This window comes from Callorhinus ursinus, unplaced genomic scaffold, assembly GCF_003265705.2.
Source record: "Callorhinus ursinus isolate GAN/ISIS: 27379988/994484 unplaced genomic scaffold, GSC_fseal_2.0 scaffold38, whole genome shotgun sequence".
In the NCBI taxonomy this organism is placed as follows: Eukaryota; Metazoa; Chordata; class Mammalia; order Carnivora; family Otariidae; genus Callorhinus; species Callorhinus ursinus.
Window position 1 is genome coordinate 69,517 of NW_027397100.1, and position 13,249 is coordinate 82,765.

The 13,249-nt window shown below is 51.6% G+C and overlaps 1 protein-coding gene across 4 annotated transcripts in view; it reads left to right on the forward strand.

Annotated features, from left to right (window-relative positions):
• The window catches only part of SULF2 (sulfatase 2), a 110,619-nt gene that overhangs the window by 26,209 nt on the left and 71,161 nt on the right, over positions 1-13,249 (forward strand). The gene's annotated exons all lie outside the window — the stretch shown is intronic.

The following is a 13,249-nucleotide window of genomic DNA, read 5'->3' on the forward strand; positions in this document are numbered from 1 at the left end:
TGTGTGTGTGTGTGTGTGTGTGTGTGTGTGCGCGCGCGCGTGCGCGCATGTGCATGCGTGCGTGTGTGTGTGTGTGTACTTGTACCTATGTGTACGTGTGTGTAACATAGGCATGTGTGAGCCCTGCTCCTCCAATCTTAAGCACTTCAGGTGGGCTCAGCCGTCCTTGGTGGCATCCAGGGACAGGGAGGGCAGACACTCTTGCTAGTGACCTGACCCTGTTCACAAAGATGGTGCCTCAGGAGGATGAGCTTGGCCGCCCCCTGTGCGGAGCTCCCTCCCCTCGCGGTGCTTTGGCTCCGGGTAAAGCGGGTGAGGACAGGGACCCTTGCTAGGGTTCAGCTCACTCGCACCGATGGCAGGCATGTCAGGGGCTTCTCCAGCTCACAGTCTCAGTGCCTTCGTTCCCCACGCGAGCCACCCCCGCCGCTCCTTGGCCCCGTGCAGAAGCCGCCCTGGCTCCAGCCCTGCGCTCCCACACCAGACCACAGGCTCCTCCCCCTGAGCAGCGGGTGCTGCACCTGCGTGAGGCTTTTCTCCCCGACGTGTCCCTTTGCCTGAGGACAAGCCTCCACACCCGAGGCCGCCAAGAGCGAGCCCTCCAGAGTCTGTCTCAGCTGCACCTTCTGCTCCCCAGGCTCGAGCTCCACTGATATTTCCAGCTCACCATTGGGGGTCTCCCTCAGTGTAAGCCTTCTTTCTCCCTAGCTTGTGTCTTCTCCCCCCCCCCACCACCACCACCTTGAATTCACTGATTTCACAGGTTCTATTTCTCCAACAGGAAACCATACACAGAACTGCCTTATAGAAATATAATGGGAGCCACAAATGCAAATGACATAAGCAATTTTAAATTTTCTAGTAGCTACATTTTTTAATGCTAAAAAAAAGATGAAATTAATAACGTATTTTGTTTAACCCCATATGTCCAGATGATTATCTCTCAACTTATCAGTCATTAAGGAGATAGTTACATTTTTTATATTGTTTTTGAAATCTGGCCTGTAATTTACACTTAGAGCACATCTCTTTTAGGACTAGCCACCTTTCAGGTGCTCAATAGCTGCTTGCCGCTACTGTATTGGAAAACACACAATGCCTTGTGCATTTTCCTCCTGTAGATTTCCCTTCTAATCATCAGTGCTACTGTGTACTGTGAAGAAAAACCTTTTAAAAAGGGAAAACAGCACGTGCAAAGGCCCTGAGGCAGGAGCAAGGAGACACATGGGGCTGGAGCCTGGGGAAGGGAGCTGGAATAGAGACTGGAGAGGGAGGATGGAGCTGAATCTTGGAGGCTCTTGTGGGTCGTGGTAGAGAGTGCCAAGAGTTGACCAGGTGAGGGGTGGGCTTTTTAGCCTCCATCCACTGTCAAAGGACAATTGAATATTATAGGTGACAACAAATGTAAAGGTTTACTGGATAAGCCTTTGCAACGGAACCTGAGATTGTGGTGAAGATCCAACTGTGATTCTATACTCTTTTTGGATCCATTATTAAAAGCATACACCAGCCTTTTTAACTGCTAAGAAAAGGTGATTTATATACATCCCAGTTGCTCCTTATAATGATTTGTATTAATGATCACAAGTATAGATTTTTCTCAGGGAGCTTATCAAGTGCAAGAAGACTTTGCAGCCAGGAAGCAATCAAAGCCCAGAGCCTTTCTTGACAGTTGGACATACCGAATACCTATCTGTCCGGCAGCATCTAGCTTGAGCTGTGTTTGATGACCATGGGTAGTCTACAGATCATGGCCAAAGGGATGCAAGTTTTGTTTCTGGTAGAATTTTGCAGAGAGCCCTTGCATATAGCACCCAGATCTCTGAGCGCACAGGTCTTGCTTCACAGGGCCCCTCGATGGTAGTCATGCCTGGGAGTTCAAGACTGCCCAGACACCCACTTGTGCATTCAGCAGATACATATTAAGCATCCAACTCTGTGCAGCGCACCATGCTGGGAGCTAGAGGATGGGAAAGGAGCATTCCAGGCCAAGAACGGAAAGGCAAAGACACTGTGTTAGTTAGCAGTAGAACTTGGTAGGTTAGGACAGAAGGAAGGCTGTGGGCTGGAGAGAGCCAGGATAAAAGTGGAGAGCAATAAGGCCAGGAGTCGACTGGGACCAGGTCATGAGGGGCCTTGTGGCCATGGTGAAGGTTTTAAGTTTTAGTAAAATGGACATGGGTTCGCGGGCCTTTAGCAGGGGCTGTGAGCTGACTTAGGTTCCGGCAGGATCCCTCTGGCTGTTATATTCAATTTGGGATTTGCCAAGAGCAAGAACACAGGAACAGGGAGCCCCATTCGGAGGCCTGCGGGAATTGGGCAGGGGGTGATGGAAGCTTGGAGCCAGGGCGGGAGCAGTCACAGGCGAGGCACCAACAGACGGCTGGATGTGGGGGTTAAGGAAAAGAGGAAGATCAAGGGCTACTCCTAGACTTTTGGCCTGAACCAAGGTGAATGATTGAACAGCCACCCTCCGGAACAACACATTTTGGGGGCAGCAACGTGATCCAGCTAAGCCTCATGTCAGAATGTGATCGTACGTTTACATCTGTGACTCTCGGATAAAACCAACAGAGTATGCAAATATAGAAAAAGGATCTATGGGCATGATAAGGACGCACAGGAGGGAGGACAGCAAGGAGAACCACAGCTAACTTAAAATACATAGATTCCCTCTATTTTACAGAGGGAGGGATTAAGGCACAGGAAAATGAAGTTTCTTGTCCAAGGTCACGCCCACACGGCTAGTCCATAGCCAGGCAAGACTGAAACCAGAGCCCTTGGTCTTAACCACTGTTCTACTTAACCAGTCTCCTGGAATGGCTGTTGAGTTGTTTCTAGATTGTTCGTGTGTTCGTTAGTTGGTGTTCACTGTCACAAATACCATTGCCAGGAATGTCATTATGCATGCATCTCAGCATACGCTGAGAGAGAAGTCCCAGGCCGTGGGTTCGGTACACTGAGAGCCGTCGTGTTCTGGGGCGTCTGTCAGCTCCCACGCCGCACACCACCTTGCATAGATGCCCGGTGCCTTCGAACCTTCCCTTCCACGCTCAAGCTGCCCCCTCCCCAGCAGAACTGGCTTTTGAAGGAGGCTGTGCAGCTTTCGGGAGGTGAGGGATGGGAAGATGGTAGTGGGGGCGGGGCGGGGGGACGGTGGGCTTTTTATAAACCACTAGACAGACCCAGATCAATAATGCATGTTCCAAAAAAGGCCAGCCCATTATCTCACAGTCTGCTACAACCGAAACACAGAGGGTGGTCCTAAAAAATTTATCATCTGCTATTTTCTGCTCATTCGTGCGGCAGCTCTGATGGTTCTCAGGGCTGAAGTCTTCTCGACTGAGCTAATTCCAGGCTTCCTTCCAGTCCCGGGTGGAGAACAGCCGTCCATCCTAATTAGGGTCTGGTTGAGAGAACTGGGGTGGGACACAGACAGAGGGGCTCGTCTCGTGCCCTCATTGCAAGTTTGGGGTGGGGGGAGGCGGGCCATAGATTTGTTTGCTCTTTGCTCGTGTGCATCTGACACCCTTCCCTGAGATGTCACTCAGAAGCATCACATGCCCCGGGGGAGCTGGTTCCACAACCCAGGGGTCAGGAAGCAGCCTCCATTATGGATACATTGTCAAGGTGATTGGGAAAATCCCTGTGTCTGGGTGATCCTCGGAGACCGGTAGGGGCCTGGCTGGCCGCCTTTACCAGAAGCATAAGAGAAGGAGAACCACACAGAAGCCAGCGTGTTGTTTGCATCTGGTGTCCTTGGGCCACATAGGCTGTGTCACTGGGGGGCCCTGCCAGGGTTTACTGGTTGGATTCGATCCGGCCAAACCTTTGGTGAGCCTTAGCGGCTCAGACAGGCCCGGGGACACCAAGAGCAGTTAGACACAGTCCTTGTGGAGCATTTGCAGCATCCCAGAGCCGTCTGTTCCATTATTTGAGATTTTATTGAACTGGACTTACTTTTTGAAGCTTAAATAGTATTTGAAAAGGAAGTCTTAAATTATGACTGTAAATGAAAAACCAGTCTCCACTGCCTTTTTTAAAAGGTCACTGCGAAACCAAGTACAATGAGAACAGCAGTGTTTTTGCATTTGGGCAAGCAGCTGCCTCCCACAAGGCTGGCGTGTCTTTGTTGTGAAGGGTGAGGGCAACAGCACCTCCCCAAGACTTTCTCCTGGCCCCGGTCAGCAGGATGGAAGCTGCAAAAGGGAGGGACTTTCGTAAGCATGAGCCATGGGGTTTTCGTATTGGAGCCCCGCCAGTACAGAGGCTCCTGTGTCTGAGGGTTAAGGAGACAGATCCCCAAACCCCAGAATATCGGGGCTTATCTCCAGAGGGTCCACACAGGGTAGAAACAAGCTGCCTTTTGGAGACCCCCTCAGATTGCCAGATTCCAGGTGTGCCCCCCAAGACTGTAGGAACGGAGTCATGCCATTGTGGCTGACCAAAGGCCACCAAGTGGCAATGTTGGAGGGGCCACAGAAATGCCATGGAAACAAGTGTTCCATTGGATATAAAAACCCATGTTTCACAACGACTTTCTGTCAGTCTGGATTCTCTCAGTGACGAGTGACAGGAACCCAATTCAAACTGGACTGACCAGACACCAAAAAAGGAGTTTATTCGACTCAAGTAAATAAAAAGTCCAAGTGTATTCTGAGCCTCAGGTGTGGCTGGATCCAGGAGCTCTGCCTGCCTCTCATCCGGCTCCCCATCTCCCTATTCTCAGCTCTCCTCCAAAGTGGCTTCACCCTCAACCCAGCTTTTCACCAGACCTGCATTAATGGTACAGTGAGCCATCCTTGTAGAAAGAGTGTCTCTCTCCCATGCGTACCAATAAATGACCCCAAATGAAGTATCTTAGAGCCGGTCCTCCCCGGGACAGCTGGTCAACCATGAACCATTCAGGGGGATGCAATACAGGGATCGGCTGGCCTGGGTCACATGCACATCCTTGGAGTCAGGAATGAGGCCAACTGCCCAGGAGCCATGAGGACTCAGAGAAGGAGTAGGTGTGTCCCCTAAAGGAAAATTCAAGAACTGGTGCCAGAAGAAGGCAGGTGCCAGGTGTGCAGTTGAGTCCAGGAGAAGCTCAGGGCACACTCACAGGGCTCTCCCCAAAGCAGGGTGCTTATGGGACAAACTCATTCATCCAGCAGGCATGTGCCAGAGGGGATCCAGCAGCAAAAGAAATAGGCAAAATCTCTACTCTTATGGAGCATACATACTCATGCAAGAGTTAATAGAAAAGATTTATAAAGTATATTGTGCCTATGATAGTGAAAAGAGGTGAGGGAGATAAAACAAGGAAGGGAAGTCAGTAAGGAGAGGGAAAGGGAGAGTGATGATCTTATGGGGACATTGGACAAAGAAGGAAGAGGATTCCAAGCAGAAGGAACAGTGGGTGCGAAGGCCCTGAGGCAGAAAGCAGTCCCACCAGGCTCACGGAGCTGCAGAGAAGCCAGGACAGCAGGGCAGTGTGAGCACGGGCGAGGTCTGAGAGGCAATGGGTTGATGGTGGAAGGGTAGATCATGCAGGGTCTTTGAACCAAAGGGAGGATTTTGGTATTCTGAGTGCTACACACACCAGGGGAGGACACTGAGCAGAGGAGGGACATTATCTGACTTATGTGTTAATATGACTCCTCTGGCTATGATATGGAGAATAAACTGGAGGGATGTAATAAGAGCAGGGAGCCCAGGGAGGGGTCTACGGCAGGAGTCCAAGCACGAGATGATGGTGGCTCAGACCAGAGTGGGGGGGAAGAAGATGCTGCCCCTAGTTATCAGGTAGAGCTAATAAGATAGGCTGATGGACCTGATGTGGAGTGGGTGAGAAGAGTCACGAATAACTCCAAGGTTTGGGCCTGACTGCAAGGAGGGGTTCTCTACTGACAGAGCTAGGGAGAGCTCTGGTCAGGAGCTCAGTTCAGTTTCTGGACCTGGTAAGTTGAAGAGGCTGGGAAAAACCAGGAGGAGCTGTCCAAGGCAGTCAGCTCTGAGAGTCGCAAGCTCAGGCAAGAGGCCCAGCCCTGGATGAGCTGGGAGTGATAGAGGGCCAGGGAGGGGGCAAGAAGTGTCTGTAGATTGTGTGCCTGTTTGTGCTTTACTGGGTCCAAGACCCAGAGGGGTCTCTGATCTTGAAAGCTGCAGGCCCCTAACCCAGAGGGCTGCCTGGTGGGAGAGGCAGGCTTTTGAGAGAAAGGCTGGGGAGGGTTTCTGGCCAGGCACTTGTTTTCTACTTTCCATCTGTGAACACAAGGAAACCACACCCTGTACTGCATGCAGACTGATCTCCAGAAATCAATTCTAAATTTCAGGCTTGGGTATCCGTAGGGGCCAAATGGCTGGAAGCCCAGGAGAGCGTGCCCAGATTCCGGACACCAGATCAGTGTAACTTCCAACTCGGCCTCTCTTAAGACACCAACTCCCGACATTCCTGCCATTTCTCACTAGAGTTACAAAAACATGTGGCTGCAGGTTATCTCAGGAGGAAGAAAGGCTCATCTAGACCCACCCTGGTGTTCAACTTGCCAAGCACATTCCTGCAAGCCTTTTTTTTTTTTTTTTTTTTTCAATTTAGCAACACTTGGGAGATCACTTAAATTCTGGAAGCTAACTATATCGGGATTAGGTTTGGCTGCATATAAAAGAAAATATAAAATAACAGTGGCTTAAACAAGATAGAATTTTGCTTCTTACTCACATAAAAATATCTGGAAATTGGCATTCCAGGGCTGGCATGGTGGCTTCAAGGTTACCAAGTACCCAAGCTCCTCTGCCTTTCTGTTCTGCCATGCTTTTTGTGTGGCTTCTGTCATTAAGGTCACCTCATGGTTCAGAATGGCTGCTGGAGCTCCAGCTATCACAGCCACGTTCCAGACATCACAGAAGGAGGAAGCAAAAGGGTAAAAAGAATGGACTTCAAGTTAAGTCAGCTCCCCTTAAGGACCTCATTCCAGACATCACGTACAACACAGACAGAACTTACTTAATTAGCCACACCATCTCAGCAAGAAATGTGGGGCACACTCAAATTTGGATTATTCAAGGAGGGTTTAACTGTATTTAGCCAAAGTGTAAGCAAGCAAGTGTGGGGAAATCTACTTAGTAACATTGGAGCCATTCCTATCCCAAGACCAAGGGAATGAGGGGAGCAAATGGTTACTGGAACACAGAGGGCCACCCAACAGGAGCTGTCCCCCTCTGTTGATACCACAGGGAGAGAAATGGAGGATTGCATACCCCAACATCTGTTTCCTCTTCTGGTGATCTCCCAGGGCCCTCCAGTAGCCAAATCCAGCCCAAAACCGGAGGGTAAAGACAGTTGTGGATACAGCCCATCTAGGTCAGCTCACTGGGCTGAACCACTGGACAGAGAACTTGATCGAGAAGGCCAAAGGGAGGACCACTAGCACACTTAGCTCCAAGACGGTCTGGGAAATGTATTTTCTAGCTAGGTACATCGAAGATTAAAATCAGGGCCTGTTGGGAAGGGGAAACATATATTGGTGGACAACCGGGGTCTCTCCCACACCAGAGATCAGGAGCAAGGGTCCAGTGAGGGGCAGCACCTCTGGGGGGAACGGGGGTGGTGGTGTGTGAAGGGTACTAGTGACGCTTGCCCCATGAGAAGGAGACGGTCACATGGGAACTTGGGCAGGGGGGACCATCCCAGGCAGCAGGGTAAGCGCAAGAGCCCCGTGGCAGGAATGGGCTTGCCAGGAACTTCGAGGTGGACAGCAGGACCTTGGGGAGTGAGGGGGAGAGAATGATGGGGGAAGGTCTGGATTTTCTTCCAAAACCTATGGAAAGTCACTGAGCTGTTCTGAGCGGGTCAAGTATGCATGAGTCATGTTTTCAGCGGCTCAGTCTGGCTGCCGGTAGAGGGGTAGTGGCCTGGGGACGAAATCAGAATCAGGGAGACCAGTGGGTGCCCTGCAGAGAGAGCAAGGGGATGGAGCCGGTTCTGTTTTGAGGGTCAGCAGGCAGGGCTTGTGGCTGGGTTGCACGGGGGAGGGAAGGAGAATCAAGGATCACTCTGAGGTTTCGGCCGAGCGGATGGGCAGATGGCGGTGCTGTTTACAGGGACGGGGACACCGAGGGGGGAGGAACAGGTTTTCAGGCTCCGGACAGACATCCAGCCGCTTTGCACACATCACCACCAGGCCAGTGGCTAGGTGACCGGCTCTGTGTAGCCCATGAGGACAAGTTGGCCAAACACCCCCGGAGGCCCTGCCTCATGGAAGACATAGCCTCTGGCAAGGAATGGGATGTGGGTGGAGCTCCTCAGGGAGGCCGTGACCCGTGATTGCTGTGACCTGCCCTTTCCCAGGGCCTCTGGGCCACCTCTCTTCCATTGAGAAGGGCTGTGTCACAGTTCTCTCCCAGAAGCTTCTCGGCCAGAGCTAGCAGACGACCGAGGAGGAAAAATTAACTTCATGCTCTCTCTGATAGTCCAGTGTCCGTTCATAGAATTCCGACACGGCCTCTTCGACACCTGCTTCATTGAGACCGGGTTGAGGAACCCATCTTGAGCCTTGCTTCTTGGGGCTAAAACCGGCAACAGCATTTGATTGCATTTTGTGACATCCCAGAGTCAGGAGCGCCCCCCACCCTTTGCCCCATCGCGAGGAAAAGTGGTCTGAGCAGCAGGTCCCGGGCATCTGATGTAATTATTCCGGGTCGAGTCGAAGGCACAGCAATAGTTGGCCACGAGGAGGGGAATCAAATGTCATTGTTCGGGAAGCAGTGGAGGCCCTCTGCCCAGGTGTGGCCTCCATTTCTGCGGCTCAGCCGCAGGCCTTCCTGTCGCGCCCCACCTCCCCCTGACCCCCCGCGGGCACAGAGCTATTCCGGGCAATGGGACGGCCAGGGCCCAGCCTCCCGTGGTTGTTAAAGACTCGGCCGGGGGCAGGCGGCTCACAAGCTGACCCGGTGACCTTGCAGGCATTCCAGGGACACTCAAGGACCCGACAAGGGCTGCCATGGGAATGCCAGCCTGGCGGGCGGTCACCGGTGGCAGGAGGACAGCACAGGGCACAGGTGCTTTGCCACTTGTGGCCTGAGCTGACGGCCCTTCCCCCTCTCTGCCTGCCCCCGCCCCAGGTCAAGATTCTGTTCTAGCCCGTACCCAGACCCACAGCTCTCCTCCCCCTCTTAAAGCCTGCTCTCTCTGGGGCTCTGGGTCATAGTAAGTGTTACTTTGAAGGTTTACTTAGCTGGTCTCTTCAGCTGCAGTAGAAATAGCTACAGGTTGTAAACTCAGTGTCTTTAAGGCCCGGCAGGTCCTGTAAACGTGGAAAGCGGGGAGCCATGAAGAAACAGAGCAGACCTTCTAAACTGAGCCCTTACTACTCAGGTCCACTCACCTTTAGTCCCATCAAGGCCAGATCTCTGTCTTTTTCAAGCAAAGCCAGAGAGCTGGATTGATGTGAAATCTCCCTATAAAAAAAAAAAAGAAAGAAAGAAAGAAAGTTAGCAATCAAGTTAATTTTTTTAAACACCTTTCAAGCACAACTAAATCAAACACACAGGCCAGATTCTGTCCCGAGGCACTCTGTGAACTCTGTGTTACATAGTACTTGGGAGCTACAATAACTAAAATTTGTAACAGCTAACGTGTATTAGGTGCTTTTGGTATGCCTTGTACCGCACTAAAGGCTTTGCACGTATTTTCCTCAGTTAAATTTTGGAACATCCCGTGGGAAGGAGGCAGACAAGGACACTGAGGTACACGGGAGAGTTAAATCATTCGCACAAGGTACCGGGTTAATAGAAGTAGCAAAGTCAGGATTCGAACTCAGGCCACGTGCCTCTAGAGCCCTTCCAGGCATACTGCATAAGGTGACAGAGAGCATTCTGGAATTGTCCTTGAATCTCACGGTCAAAAGAAACCTTTTACCTAAAGCTATTCACGTGCTGTATTTTTCCAGAAGGGAATGAAGGCCCGAAGAAAGTCAGTGGTTTCATAAGACAGCTGACACTTTGTTCTTCAGGCTCTTCGATACCCAGAGTCTACAGATGAGGGAGGGCCCCGTGTTCCATCCAGAACAGAAGCGTGCATGTGTGCATTACACCCGCAAACACAGTTAGCACTGGAACCTGTTTAACCTACAGAACTAAACGGGTGACAAAAAGAATCGTTCAGAGAAGGTGGCACCTGCAGAGGACACGGGTCTCATCCCCTTCACCCTCAGCCGGTCCGCATGCCAGGTGGCCCTTCACCTCCTGCTTTTCAACCCACAGGACAGGAGGAGACAGCCTGGGACCGTGAGCCACCCTAGCAAGTTAAAGAACCTAAGGAGGAGGTCATTGGAACCACGAATCTGTGGCCTATAGGTCAGAAGCCCCGGTGACAACGAGTGTCTGAGGTGGGGGTTGGGGGCAGGCTCGTGGGACTTGAGCCCTTAACCTGTGGAATCTGATGCTGACTCCGGGTAGACAGTGTCCGAAATGAGTTGAACTCTTGGACACCCTACCGATTTCCCAGAACTGTTTGGTGGTGTTGGGGGTTGGGAGGCAATGCCCCACATTGGAATTGGGTCTGTGAACCTGAAAAGAGTTGGGATGAGGAGAAATTCTTAATATTTTTCACAGAGGAAGGGGCCCGTGAAAGCAAAAATGCCAAGAGTCCACAAAGCTCATTAAAAAATCTGTAGCGTTCTTGATACACTGAAAAAAGCATAACTAAGCACTTCTGTGGGCAGGTCCTGCCTGTGGCCTTCTGACTGGGGCCTCTTATTTAGTATTCGGAGTTACCTGTGGTCAGTTACCTGTGGTCTCTACAGATGTGAGGGGTCCTTGCCAAAAGGCCTCTGCCAGAACATTCCCCAGGCTAGATTATCTTTTCTCCAAATGAAAGGCACAGGTGGAAATGTAACACGTATCATGGAGTATTCATAGATTAGCCTGTTTCCAGGCAGTTCTCTTCTCCCTCCCACGCCGCCTGGGTATTTCAAATTATATGAGTGACACAGTCTTACCTTAAAATACTCATATAATTCAAAGCAAAGCCTTCCCCATCCACCATTCACAGTGCTCATCTCAGAGACAACCATTATCTACAGTTTATAAATCGGCTAAGAACATTTTCTCAAGGAGCAAGAAGGGGAGGATGGAGAGACCTTAGTCAGCACAGCCCAGGGAAAGCCTCCCTGAGGTGGTAGTATTGGTAGAGTTGGATGACACGGGGGCCCGGGGTGGGGGGGGGGGATGTCTAGGCGCAAGAGCAGCAAGTGCAAAGGCCCTGAGGCAGGAGCGTGCTTGGTGCATTCCAGGAGTGGTGAGGAGGTCAGCACGGCCGGAGCAGAGGGAAAGTGGGAGACAGAGGTACAAGTTGTAGCTGGGGAAAATCAGTGTCCAGGTCACCTGGGGTCTCCTGGGCCAAACTGGGAACTTTGGCGTTTATTCTGGCCATTGGTGCGAGAGCTCGAGCAGAGGAAATCATGCTGTAGCTTCATGCTTTATAAAAGAAACCCTCTGGCCACCAAGTGGAGAGCATAGTGCAGGGGCCAAGGGAAGGGCACGGAAGCCAGGAGCCAGTTGAAGAGTCTGCCTCAGCAGTCCAGGTGAGAGACAGGTAGAAAATGCTGATTTAGGGCGCCTGGGTGGCTCAGTTGGTTAAGCGACTTCCTTTGGCTCAGATCATGATCCCGGAGTTCCGGGATCGAGACCCGCATCGGGCTCCCTGCTCGGCGGGGAGTCTGCTTCTCCCTCTGACCCTACCCACTCTTGCGCTCTCACTTTCATTCTCTCTCTCTCTCAAATAAATAAAATAAAATCTTTAAAAAAAAAAAAGAAAAAAGAAAATGCTGGTTTAAGTCAAGACCCTGGGTTTACCAAAGGGCTTGCTTTCTTGCCTGCATCCGGTCTCCCTGCCACGGCTTTTCCAAGGAGGGATGACATCACAGACTCTAATCGTTGACCTATAACTTTAAGAAAACAAACATCAGGGGGCATCATTTCCTTAGTTATCCATCACAATCAGTGCCTCCTGAGCCACCCACGTCGTGGGTTGGGGGGGGCGCAGGAGTCTGTCTTAGAGGGGCATGAGGTGCATCTGCTCCCAGCTCACACAGGCCTCTGGGGCAGAAAGTGGCTAGGAACTGCCTAAGCCCTGCGAGTGGCAAAAATTGGGTCATGTTTTGAATCTGGAAAGTCCCCAGCACCTGCCTGTTCCCTAGAGATAGTGGTTGCGCTGACCCAGAGCTTTAGAAAAGCACTTTAATTCAGTGTTTCCCGAAATGCCTTTCTAGGACTGGTAAGGCACAGGTTTCTCATGTGGCAGCTCAACAAACCTTGATTTGACTACTTACAAACTTATTTTGATGTGCGTCCAAAAAAATCTGAATGAGCCTATCAGACACAGAATTTCACATAGTTACTAGGTTGAGGCTAAAGTTTATTGCTTAAAGTCACTTTAAGGAAAGACATCAGATAATGATAAGTAATAGCACAGGCAGCATACTGAGCAGGCTCCAAAAAGCCATCAGAAAGGGACAGACAGGGGAGGGTCGGGGGGGGGGGGGGTTGGGCGGCATCAGGGGGGGGGGCAGGGGGACCATGAGAGTCACGGAGAAGTGTCAGGGGGACCTCAGCCCTGGCCCGGCAAGGTCGGAAGATTGGATCACGGAAGGAAACCAGGCCTGGTTTTGTCTGCATGTCCCCAGCTTTATGTGGGACAAAGCAGGTTTGGGTTGGCCGGCCTGGCGTCATTTAAAATATGAAAAACTGGCTTTTCTCTCTGTGCGGCCACATCTTCCAGGTTCTCCCCTCCCGTCAGAGCTGTCTGTCCGTCTGCGTCAGGGCTGGGCTGGGCGAGCAGATTAGATGCTGTGGTTTGGTGTCCCAGATGTGGATTTATAGAGCCTCGTCGCTGCGGCAGTTTTAATAAGGCAGGTTACTGTCCCCATGGGACGCTTGGCTTCTAGTGCCGCTTCTTGCAGAGACCCCGCCGTCCTTTCAGGGCCTTGGGAAATTGTACTCGGGCAGCGGACTGACGCCGCTCCCCCGCACCCGGCTGCTTTGGGCAGGGGTGAGTGCCACAAGCAGCCGGGCCCAGGGACGACGACGGGCCACCATGGCTCAGCTCCTCGGGAAATGAGGAGGAGGGAGACGTAAGCACTTGGAGACCCTGGATCTGAGTCCGTTAAAAATACGAAACGGTTCCGCAGGCTGTTCGCTTTTTGCCGGCGCATCATTCAGGCCTGCTGCCGGCAGGTGAATTACGCACCAGGTGGCGGCCCCC